The sequence below is a fragment of the Lissotriton helveticus genome, chromosome 7, assembly GCF_964261635.1.
Source record: "Lissotriton helveticus chromosome 7, aLisHel1.1, whole genome shotgun sequence".
NCBI classification, from domain to species: domain Eukaryota; kingdom Metazoa; phylum Chordata; class Amphibia; order Caudata; family Salamandridae; genus Lissotriton; species Lissotriton helveticus.
In genome coordinates this window covers 314812154-314824695 of record NC_136068.1, presented here as the reverse complement: position 1 = coordinate 314824695, position 12542 = coordinate 314812154, and the positions used below count along the sequence as shown (strand labels likewise).

The 12542-nt window shown below is 41.1% G+C and overlaps 1 protein-coding gene across 2 annotated transcripts in view; it reads right to left on the bottom strand.

Moving 5' to 3' along the window:
* The window catches only part of IFT52 (intraflagellar transport 52), a 201980-nt gene that overhangs the window by 117764 nt on the left and 71674 nt on the right, over positions 1-12542 (bottom strand). The gene's annotated exons all lie outside the window — the stretch shown is intronic.

The window sequence follows — 12542 nt, the reverse complement described above, 5'->3', positions numbered from 1 at the left end:
TTTTTGAAGGCCAAAGGCAGCCACATTGGAAGTATCCAGACAAGCATTATCAGCGAATGACAACAACTGTATTTATATGAACCAGTAACTCAGTTGTTTCACTAAGGTATGCAGGTGAAAGGTAAGGGCACCTAAGAAACAAATACATGCTCCTTTCAGTGGTAAAATTAGCTTAGCTAGAGGCAAAGTCAAGTGGTTGGAGGATAGATGTAGGGAAATATAAAATACTGCTAAAAGTTTGCAATTTGGTTCAAATATTCTGTTTAGTAGTTGCCATTTCTGCCATAATTCTATTTGCTTTATAATCACAACTATACACATATACTCTATAATGTGATTTTGATTTTAGTTCGTCACAGAAGCATATTCATAGGGTGTGTTCTTGAGAGATTCTACTCATGGTGAAATGAGGATTAGAACCTACTATTTACAAGTATTCCTGTGAGTTTCACAGGTGTGAAAGATACCCAGAATGCACCATTCTCATGTAGTGCTCAGGTGGTTCATGGGTAGCAGTCCACTGCGTTCTCGGTTCATGTTGGTATGGTGACTACATCTGCACTTCCAGAGAGTCTAGAGATCTCAAAGCTCTGGCTATACTCTGAATACCTTTCACAAAACATATCATACAGACATGATATATTATTAGCTATTCTACAGCACTAACTAGCATTGTTATAGCATCATAGTACATTCTCCAACAACTCATAATTTCATGCGGATCTGGGAAGGCCAGCAACAGGATCGGTCAATTTGTTGGTAATTGTGTGAGGTTAGTAGAGAGTTTTTTCAATGTTTAATTTATAGGCGGTTTGTGTAGATTATTGATTTAGTGTGAAGGTTAAGCGTTATTTGATCTTCGTAGTGTTTTATGTATTTGTGTGTGTGTGTGCCTAATGACTTTTCCAACTGCCATTTCTGGACTTGGTGATCAGCTGTCCATTGGTCAGCTAGACAAAGCATTCTTTGGCTATGCCTCACAATCCAAGTAGGTAATTAGAATCCAATGCTGTCTCCATGTTTAAGCTTTCTTTTTCTGATGATACTAAGATGAATGTGTGTGTGCTTTGGGGGTGAAGTGAGGGGGTAAATGATGTTGAGTTGGCAGTGCTGAACCAACTATATTTCTTCAGTGTCTTGTAGCCATTAGGGAGTCTCCGTTGTCTAATGCTGTTTGAGAAAGGAAAGATGTAAGCGTGATCAGAAAGATGCTTTAAAGTGAGTAATGTTGGGTGTAGGTGGAGAGAGTCCTTGCGTACCCAAAAAACATATTTTATGGCATTATCTGGGCTATGTTGGATATGTGCTCTATTCTTGTGTGGTTTCTGTGATGCCAGTCTGTGCCGCGTCATGATGGCAAGTGGTACATACCGGACTCTATGGCAAATCAAATCTGTGCTATGTTATTTGTATGCCTGATGGGTCTTCCAACATTTCCTGTTGGAGGTTTGTGTGTTTGTTGCTACCTGTGCTGTAGGATTTAGCAGTGCTGGGTCATGAGCCTTTGGACTTTTCATATGCTTACAGCGCCAATCTATTCAAAGGGGCAACAAAGAGGTGAATGTGTTTTCACCTAAAGAGCATAGTTACATGCTGCCCAGTTAAGTTATATGGAAAACGCAAAGAGGTTATGCAACCTTTTTGAGACAAGAAAACTGCCAAATGTACAGCAAATTAATGAAATAACGGATGGAGCAGGACTGAAAAGTATGTAATATGAGTGGAAGCTGTGCCTACTCCTACAAATTTACATCAAATGAGTGAGATAACAATTGGAAGTCCTATCAAAGTTGACATCCCGAACAGAAGCTTCACAACCATTTAAAGTCCTCAATTTCCAGCTCCGAAGAGGAAGGCTAAGCTTATTTAAGTGACAGCTCAAGTTGCTAACAAGACATGCACATGCAAGGAAGAGACGTGAAGCAATTGGCAGGTGCGAGACCCGACATAAATTATAATTGCTGTTTCTTTTGAACTTGTGGTGACTTCCTACTATAGTCTTAAACTTTCTTGCAAAACTGTTTCACTTTCATTGTTAAATAGGAATTACATTTTAGGGCAAATAAGATATAATCAGACTAAGGACATACAAATGTGTTACCAAGGAGACCTACCCTCTGTTCCTAGCTACCACTCTGCCAGTTACTAAACTTTAAAAATATTCATGCCCCCCCCCACCTCTCTCCACTCCACAACATTCCCCAGATTAACTCTCCTGTCATCTCTACTAATAGGCAACTAAATAACGGTATGTAGGTACAACGTTCTGCCACGAGTACTAGTATTAGCCTCCAGTCAGCAGGTTTCGGTGATTAGGTAAGCTGTGAACCAAAACCCACTTTTCCCCAGGATAAAAGTATCTTTTGATAACTTTACTCATTCAAGAACAGTGACCTTAAGTCACTCTTGGGACTTTGTTCTGGGCAAGTCATTAATCTCAATAGCCCCTGTACTAACACATTACTGGGTAGCACTGTTGAGTGGGAGGGTAATTATGAGTTACTGGGCTCCAAATCTAACTACTGAAGTCATTTAAGACTGGTGTCCTGGTCCCAGGGTATTACTGGACTATAACAAAATTACCCAGTATTCCCCTTTAGCGCTTGACTCTCAGTTGAACGAAGGTAGTAAAGTCAAAGTTTTACTCAAGAAGACTGTGTGGGTTAGACACTCCAAACAAAGAAAAACAGCAAAATAATCCTTAATTACTGGAAGCCCAGTGAGTGCTTTAGTGCTCTAAAAAGATTACTTGAATGCATACAGATGCAATATATAACCAAAAACAGACATACAAAGAATATTCAAACTAGAGCTCCTCCCTATCTAGAATTTGTGCATTAGAATTTCTTCTGACTTTCAGTGCATGGTCTATATTGGCCAATAGGGCTCCCAAACAGTTCAGGACCAGGCCAAATTCTTGAGCACAGAAAAAGGTTTGCAAAACAATAACCATTCACTTCAATGGGGACAGATTTACAGTGTGCTAGCAAACTTTGGCAATGGCAGTCAAAAGGCCAATGCAAATCTCAGGTACAGGCAGCAGCCACAAGTCACAGTCACTTCTTTTCTGGGAAAAATGTATCCTTTTTTGTGGAGTTTTATGTAGCGCGAACTAGACCCGAAGGCATCAGAACGCTTTGCATGAAACCCAGTTGGTTTACAGACTGACACATTCTTTTTTTTACCATGCAGAATCCTGACAAACTGGACAGAAGATCCAAGTCTGGAAAGCAAATGAGTGACAAATGGGGAAGGAGGGAGGGATAAGAGGGCAATAGCCAATGGCAATTACCTTGGAATTCATAAGCTCAGTAACTTCAACATTGGACTACAACAGAGTCTGGTGTCCATCCACAAGGACCCATGTGTAGGAAAATGGATTATTATATGTTATGTTTGTAAGACCTCGCCATATAATAAAGTCATAATCTCCACAAGGACCAGTTAGGTTATTTAATAAAACCATCAGCTCAGTGCTGGGGAGCTTTGGCACAGAGCAACCAGGCTTAATTAAAGCAACACGTATGAAGTATTAAGAAGTACCCAAAAAAAGTCAACAATTAAGAAACACAACAAAATAAAAATCAGATACCAATTTATAAAAACTCTATTGTGGGAAAGCGGAGATATGATTTTCAAAAGATAATGTAAATAACTGTGGTTCAATTATTAATACGCAATAAATTGCTGCAAGTGGCAAAGCAAGTCTGAGCCAACTGGCCAGAACGGCCATTAAAACTCTCTTCGACAGACCACAACGAATCTGGTGCAGGCCACAGGGACTACTTAGGTCCAGGGAGACAGTTACCTGTAAGATCTGACAGTCTCTGGCTCCCCATGGTATTTTTATCTCTTATAGGAGTCCAGTAAAGAGGTAGTCCTGATGTAGACAGCTGAAGAAGCAGTACGTCTTCTCCAACCTTGGTTCCACAAATGTCAGGGGTGATCTCTGGCCTTAGGACTCAATCTCCCCTAAGGCACCAGTGCAGGTCCAATCACCACTGGTCAACTTGTCTCCCAGTTACAGCAGTCTCAGCGGTTAATTGCAGGTAAGTAAATCATGTCTGGGGCCCAGAGTTCGCTCTGTCGATGTTGGGAGCACTTCATGATGGTCAATACTCGGTCTCTCAGGATGCACTTCGGAGGCAATCAGAAGTCCTTGGGAAGCTGGGCCCTCGAGGGTACAGGATTCTTCAGCTTTTGTAGGCTGGATGCTTAACAGAGAGCCAGCCGCCTAGCTTTTGGAGTCACTTTGTCTGTTCTTGTACAAGTGGAGTCCTTTTGCAAAAGTGGGCACAGCAGACAGTCCTCTTTGCGAGCCCCTAGGGTGCAGCAGGTGGAATCCAGCCTTTGGTGCAGACTCTCTTTTCTCAGCCCAGGTAGCAGCAGGGCGGTCCTTCTCCAGTCTTCTTTCCACTCCATTACCGATTGAGGAGAGGAATGTGTGGCAAAGGTGCCACTTTTATGCCATCCTAGTGTTTATGGGAGGGGAGGACTCACTAGCTAATAAAACAGTAGTTCCCAAGAGGCACCTCTTCCCAGTTTACTTCACTTCTGAGGGCTTAGCCAAAAAATAAACCCAAAGTACTCTTTTTTTCTTGAATCCAAGATGCCTTAGGTCTTGTTTCCCTGTGTTAAGCTCTTGGCACACCCCTAGGGTGTACTCAGCATTTCCGGGGAAAATATATCAACAATGAGTTTTTTCTCCCTCTGCGGGAGATGCTAGCCTGTCTGCCTACACAAAGGAGCATTCAGGCTAATGTGTGACAGGCATTTGCTTCACTGAGGCAGTAGTCTCTCTGAAGCTGCACCATCTGTGGCCACTGCACGGTAGTCATCTCGCTGAAGGGGCACACCTTCTCCCACCAATAGTTCTCTTTGTTCCCTGTTCCTGGTGACAATTAGTTATAATGGGGTGACCCTGTGACCCTCAGAACCAGGGTTCTAAGTGTGTATATGCAACAATGGTTCTGTTGGGAAGGAAAACAATTGCTTTGTTTGTCCTTAAGACAGACGATATTTGCAGTATTATTTTGAAATTACAAATATCCAATTAAAAACTAAGCGAACACACCATTTTTTGGATTTAATCCGGTATATTTCATTATTTTATAAATCATTAATTATACACACAACACTGATGTACATATACTTAAAGGGTTGTCCTAAACAAAAATCATCAAAACACAAACAGTTGGCTTACACGTGATTAAGTGAATGAAAGTGAAACCGGGACATTTACTATAATTCACAGATAAACATACATAATGACAATTAAAAGACCAGTCCAAAAATCACTGTACATTGGTTACAACCCTATTATAATTTTCTAGTTGTGGTTGAAACTTTGTATGGACTGATGTACAATATTACGTCGACGTTTCGACCCTATGTTACGGTGCTTGTTTTTCGCAACCAACTCGGGTCTTCATCAGGACTAAAATACGACTGGACAACCTGTAGAAATCAAAGGCCTGCGTCTATTTCTAAGACGGAGGTAGGAGGATCTGTCAGCCGACAATATTCGCTCCGCAAAGGTATTCTCTCCTCAGGGGTCATATACTTCACGAAATATTGTGCAATTTATGCATACGATTCATCCACCAGCCGGCGGAGAATCAGAATATCACTCGTACAAGTGCCGCTTTGCGATCACTGTTTTGGAGTCAGAGGAACGTCTCTCTCTCCTTCGCGAAATCAATCGGGAATACTATTTTAGTCCTGATGAAGACAAAGCAATTGTTTTCCTTCCCAACAGAACCATTGTTGCATATACACCCTGTTCCTGGTAGCGCTTCACACTTCTTGGGAGAGGGCAGCCTATTGTCTTGGAGAACAAGAACTACCGACAGTCAGGAAGGGCTACCAAAAGGTTTTAGACTACAAAGTGGTGACTTTCTAAAGTCACCTTTCTATTAAACGTTACTGTAACAATTGATTTGATACCATGAAGTAAAATCTTTTGTGATCTTAAATCGAAGAAAGCACTTAGTGCGGTGGTTAGTGTAACTCCATGTTGGCCATTGGGGCACCTGGCCTTACTAGAGTAAAAATGGGCATTTTGAGTTTTCATTGACCGGGCATGTCGAAAATGAAGGGAACATGCCCTTCTTTCAAATATCAGACTACTCAGGCTTGTAGGCTACCAAGCCCTTACCTAGAGGTGACTTAATATTAAAAAGGAAGGTTTTGACTTGGCAATAGGGTTTATTTTGCCATGTTGAGTAGGAAGTTTGGGAGCTGCTCGACTAGGCTGCAGTAGCAGGCTCTGCGTCCCATTTTCACCTTGGTCACTGTAGTGGGGAATCAATTAAGCATGCAGTCTACTAGTAACGTTTAGCTTACTAGCCCTGGGTACCTCTTGTACTGACAACTAAGGATCTATAGGTAAATTAGCTATAAGCCAATTCTATACAACTTTGAGGATTCAGAGCACGTGCACTGGGGCATGGACATCAGGGACCAGTGCACTACACAGTTGAAAAAACAGCAGAATTATCAAGGACTTCAATTGGGGGGGGCAAACACAAAATTGAACTTTCCTACACTATGCTGGACACAGACATACTCTAAAGCACTACACCTTGAAAATTGCTAGTCATGGCTGATTTTATATGGCACCCACACGACTCGTGACAGGCCACAATGTGGTATATAAATAAATAATACCGGATCTAGGTTTGACTGGACATAGCAATAACAGATAGCTCAATAAATAAGAGTCAAGATTCGAGGTAGTAGGAGTTTGCAGGTTTAATACAGCATAAGGGACAGGAACAGGACAACCTGCACGGGAACAGGATGGCAGCGCTGCCGGGGGCAGGATCAGAATCGGCGTAAGGGAATGGGTCCCATTTAATAGCAGTGCACAAGCATATATATTAAAACAGTTGCATTACAATACATATGATAGGCGGAGCAGTGGGTGTGGTCAATAGCAGTCGCGAAAGATAAGGGTGAAAATGGGTGCAACAGGGGCGTATACATAGACATGTGATGCAAACGTAACAGAATATGTCATAAATGGGGCGGAAACATGGAGGGGGCTACCTAAGGAGCCGGGACCTCTAACCTAATGGTGCGCGCAAACTGACAATGACGTGTTACTAGGAGAAGCTGGGGGCTATGAACTCTGTGCTAGGAGCAGAGACTGAAGTCTGGAGAGTCAGGGCGACATGTACCTAAACAGTATCTAGTATCTGATGTTTAGAGAACATGTTGATAGAATCCAAAAGTTATCGGGGTAAAGGCTAACAGACTCTAAGAATGGTGCATGCATTATTCCACATGTAGTGCGTGATGAAGAATATTAAATGACCATTAAATGCAGTATTTCTCTTACATGGAGACGTAAAGGCTAGACAATGACGGAAACTATTGATGTGATTCAGTAGCTTAGGAATGCAGAGAAGGAGGGCTGGACTGATAACTAGAATCATAACATACTCTTGGCAGACTCAGAGGCAGAGCCAGGCCGAGCCGGGCACTGTGAGGCAGGAAGTAAGTGAAGGGTCGAGGATACAGGTGGGGGCTGTATCGCTCCTCAGCGAGGACTCAGAAGACAGGAGCTGAATCTGGTGTCCGGGCCCTTTTGAGGCCTAGAAACGGGGACTTTACAATGAAATAACGTGCACACTGAGAAACGTGGCAACGTAACTTTACATAGGCCTGATACTCGTAGCTTTCACGAGAACTGGAAACTGGTATACTAGAGATGGACACAACTGTAATTGCGTCTTTAATCAAACATGGGGGATACATATGCATATTTAATCATGCACACATAACATAAGATGGAGGACACGTAGGGACACAGAACATGGCAAAATTTACTTTTCCACATTCCCTCCTTGTCACTACGTTTCCATCAGGAAACATCAATATTCATGATACCATCTATCATTTCATACAGTATCATTTGCTCGTCTCGAATTTTCTTGGAACGGGATTTAGGACGGGACTTGGGACTAGGAATACAAGAGGTAGCACAAATGCCGCAAATCGCAGGGCCACATTGTAAACAGAGGCAGCAACTGAATATGATCGCTACTGCAATACCCAGAAATGACAATACTTTCCATCCCCAGGCGGAAATTATATTCCAGAACCAACCGGACCATGTCCAGGTGCCTGGATCTTGGTGTAACATATGGGCAATTTTATGGAGTCTGGTTATAGCTGAATAAACAGACGGTGCGTTATTAGGAATGAAAATGCAGCAACTAGATCCGATGACTCTACAGGCCCCGCCCCTATCGGCCAGTATGACGTCAAGGACGAGACGATTCTGGAGCACGACAATTTTCATAAAGGATTGCTCTTCGGTTAAGTTACCTAGAGCAGAAGTAGTCTCAATCACTACTGCTTCAAGTGTTCTGGTTAATCTACGTATCAGTTTACTATTCACAACAGTACCTAAATAGGGGAAGACACCTTTATTGATATCTATGTATTGTTCTAGAGCGGGCGCGCTTTTATGATAGACAGCACCTCTTGGAACCTAAGGTGAATAAGGATACTCCTAACCTAGTGTTCATTACCAAACATTCAATGCTCAATGAAAGAATCCGACAGACTATATGTGCCAACTGGCATATTTTGAATGCGAATGTGGAAAAAGAGGACCATTTACCAAAACCTATGTTCGCTTATAAACGAAATAAGTCCTTAAAAGACCACATTGTTAGATCACGCATGTCATTGCAAACATCAAGTAATCAACAATCACTGGTGAATCTAGAACCAGTGAAAGGCACATATAGCTGTCTAAACTGTAAATCTTGCACTACAGTGATTCAAGGCCCCACTTTGAAGTTCAACAAACATTTAATCAGACCGGCAGATCTGAATAATTGCAAAAGTACCAACGTAATTTATTTAATAATCTGCCCTTGCCAAAAGGGGTACGTTGGACAAACTGGCCGAGCATTGAATGTCAGACTAACAGAACACAGGTCAGCGATCCGCACCAAAAAACTGACAGCACCAATGGTATCCCACTATGTAGAGTATAACCACACTCATGACAATATGTCTTGGTACATTTTAGAAAGGATACACCACAAAATAGGATCTGATATAGATAAAATCAGAAAAATGAGAGAGGTATACTGGATTTTTATTTTGGGGACAGCCATTGATGGATTGAATATGGACATTCCGTGGGAGCAAGCAATAACATAATTAGTCCCAGTAAGTCCAAACGATGTAGAAGAGTAGGTATACTGTGAACCATGTACAGTTTTTCTAACTTGGGATCATGACAGCTTTGCATATTTTCGACTGTTTTATTTCTGGGTTTAAAATTTATATTACCTTGTCATCCCGGTTTAACCCCCATACGTAGAAACTAATTGGTTGAGCCCTTTGAGATAGATCTCTAGTAATTATCAGTCCCCATTCTTATATTACAGAAAAACATCCCGTCTCAAGATGGCGCCCGCACAGGCGGTGGCCACTCCACTGAGCCCTGTTAGGTCCTGGGTCTGGAGACAAATAGCATAACCGACCATAGACGCGGTACATAATGTCGAGTTAAAAATAGGCTCGCAATCAATATGCAGGAAATATCTTGCCCTCATTAAGATACACTGAATAATGGATAGCGCTCTAGACAGTTAACGCCCTCCCTGATACACAGCGTATAAATAAAATGTAAACACATTTTATTAATAAAAAAATATAGGTAAATTAAATTTGGGAAACGGTGGCGATTGATTGATATAATCAGCTGTCGCTTGATTAGAGCCAGAACTGAATTATTCAGGTTGCGCAACATTGAATAGCCGTTTGACCATCTTAAGATGGCGTCCACATTTACATAGTTCCTCCGTTAGAAATGGTGGGGCACTCTATCTCACAACATATCGCGAGATGGCTCGTTAGGCTCGTCGAGTATGGCCGCATTTAAGGAGACCCTGAACCTGAGCATGGGTTAACACTATTCGGGAGACTACCGTGCGGACGGACCACATCGGGATTAGCAGTAAGTACAGATGCCATACATACTCTGGTGTAAATCGTTTTCATTGCGGGGGGAGGCAGACAATCATTGTACCTCGAACACACGGACAAGAGCCTAACTCTAACCGGTAGTATCTTTAGCTAGAACCGACGCATTTAAATGGCACGAATGTGCATGGACTGTATGGGTCGTTACCACCGCGTCGCTGTATAGGTATTCTGCTCTGCATCGCTTACATCGCGTAGCTAGGACTATATGCAATAACAGAAGTTGTGTAAATGTGGACATAATTTATTATTAAGGGGCACAAGGCTATGTCAGTGTCTACCGTAGTATTATGATATGGCTCTCTTTGCTAATATCTTCGCCAGGCTAAAGAACTGTGGGAGTTTCATACACGCGCATTATCTGAACTGCACTTGGCATAGATTCGCTATTATTTCCGCATAATTAAAAAACAGTGGGGGCTTAATACTTGGATAAGATTCGATCCTCACTTGGCATATATTTTAGATATAGCCAATATATTCAAGGACTCCTTGTCTTGTTTATTTAAATAACAGCAGCACTCAGCAAGAGAATAATACATTAGTATAATTACCATCGAGTTACCACTGGCATCTTTTGGGTCTATAGATTACGGCAGCTCCGCCCATCCACCTGGGAATCTACATTTTCCCTGCGATGCCCAACAGAGGGATATCGGCTATACAATCAATTGGGGACCGCAACCTTGAGCAACCAATTCACGGGGCATCAATCCAGGTCCGCCACAGGTATGCATAGATTTCCTGCTATTGTCTTTAGAGTATTAGGACTTGTTATGGAGCCACTCTTATTCGGTTGTTACATTCAACGCTTTGTTTCCTGCACATTATCTAGCAACCGCTAAAAAGCACCTATTAATTAGAAGTTCAGCAAAAGTTTCCGGGAACAGACATCAATCAAGGCTTCCTCCAGCCTTGCTAAAAGGTACAGATTGATGCAGAAAATTATAACCTTGCTAATAGTGTATAGGTTTAGATTAAAATGGGTATTGTTGCCACCATTTGGTTTGGGGGTAGGTAGTCATGCAACCGGTCTTTCCCTCTCTCTTAAATCATAGAGGGTCTTCCATCTCTTTCACCCGCTTTAACAGTCTGGTTATCTGCAGAATTGTTATCCAGATCCCACTTTAGAATCACTACAGTCGTATTCTTTTGTTCAACAGTGACTTTGTTTTAAAAAATGTATATAGTGTAAATTTGTACAGAATGTAATGAGAGAAGCAATGTATATAAATGTACAGAAAGGGGCTGAATAGAAATTATTAAGTATTAAAAGAATTCGTCAGACTGAGTAACAACCTAATGGTGACTAAATGGTCCCTCTACACTAAGAATGGATTGCAGATGTGTAGTTGTGATAACAATATAACTATATGAACGCTGATTTTTTAGGGTCAAAGTGTGTGAAATTAATTGTAAATATGATTTTCTTTTTTGTAGTATCAACTTGTACATACAGAATTCCTGAGGAAGGCCAACCGCCGAAACGCGTTGAAGGGGAATTAATTCTGTATTATTTGAAATAGTTTATTTTTTGCAAATTGGTTTTGAATTGTAAAGCACTAACTGTATTATATATATGTAAATAACCTTCCAATTAGACACTAATTGATTCAAATATGGGAATACAGTTTATAATTAAAATAAAATAAAAGAAAAATACTTTCCTACTAAATTCACCAAGTAATTGACTTTATTTTTTTAGCGTTCACTAGTATGATGTAAATATGTGCACAGAACCCGGTGCTAATCTCTCTTTTTCTAAATAAGTTTAATTTCCTTGCTAGGGTTTATCCTTTTAGGCAGGGGCCCCTGTTTTTCCACATAGTAGTAAACTCGTGGCAGGTCCATGAGGGGTAGAGCTCAGTACATATCAAAGATAATCATTAAATAAGGAAAACATGAAATCCTAGAGGGATCGTTCAAGCACATTGGGGGGTTCAGCCTGTTCGAATTACAATTGGTTAATTAAACAACTAGAATAACCATTAATATTTTCACGTGGATACAGCTCCAAACTATCTCTTTTTAAAAAAAATATAAAAAACCTTTTTTATAAACTCTTGTAAAGTGTTTTAGTCATGGCCAAGTTACACACTTTTGGCTTTTCAGATGAACAATACGCCACCATGGTAGGAAGCACAGTATCATTTGGTGAATCTACAGTCACGGGACAAGATAAAAATGAAGATGTAAATACATTATTGGGACTAAGGAAGAAATTAAAACGTATTGAACAGCATGGGCACTTCATGCTCCAGTACCTAAAAGCTGGCGTAATCCCACAGGGTCTGCGAGTTCGCAACATTCCGGGCTTGTTTGTACATATCAAGGAGTTTCTGGAGCGTTGGGCTCTCATTTCTAACCGATGCTCCAGAGACTACATGATGTTAATTGTTGAAACATCAAAGGGCATCTTGGAGGAATTGGCAAAAGAAATAGCTGAGTTAGAAGAAAAAATCAAAAGTTCAGGGATAGTAGAAAATGTAAAACAGAAATTAGATGAGATAGAAAAAGATCTGAACTCATAT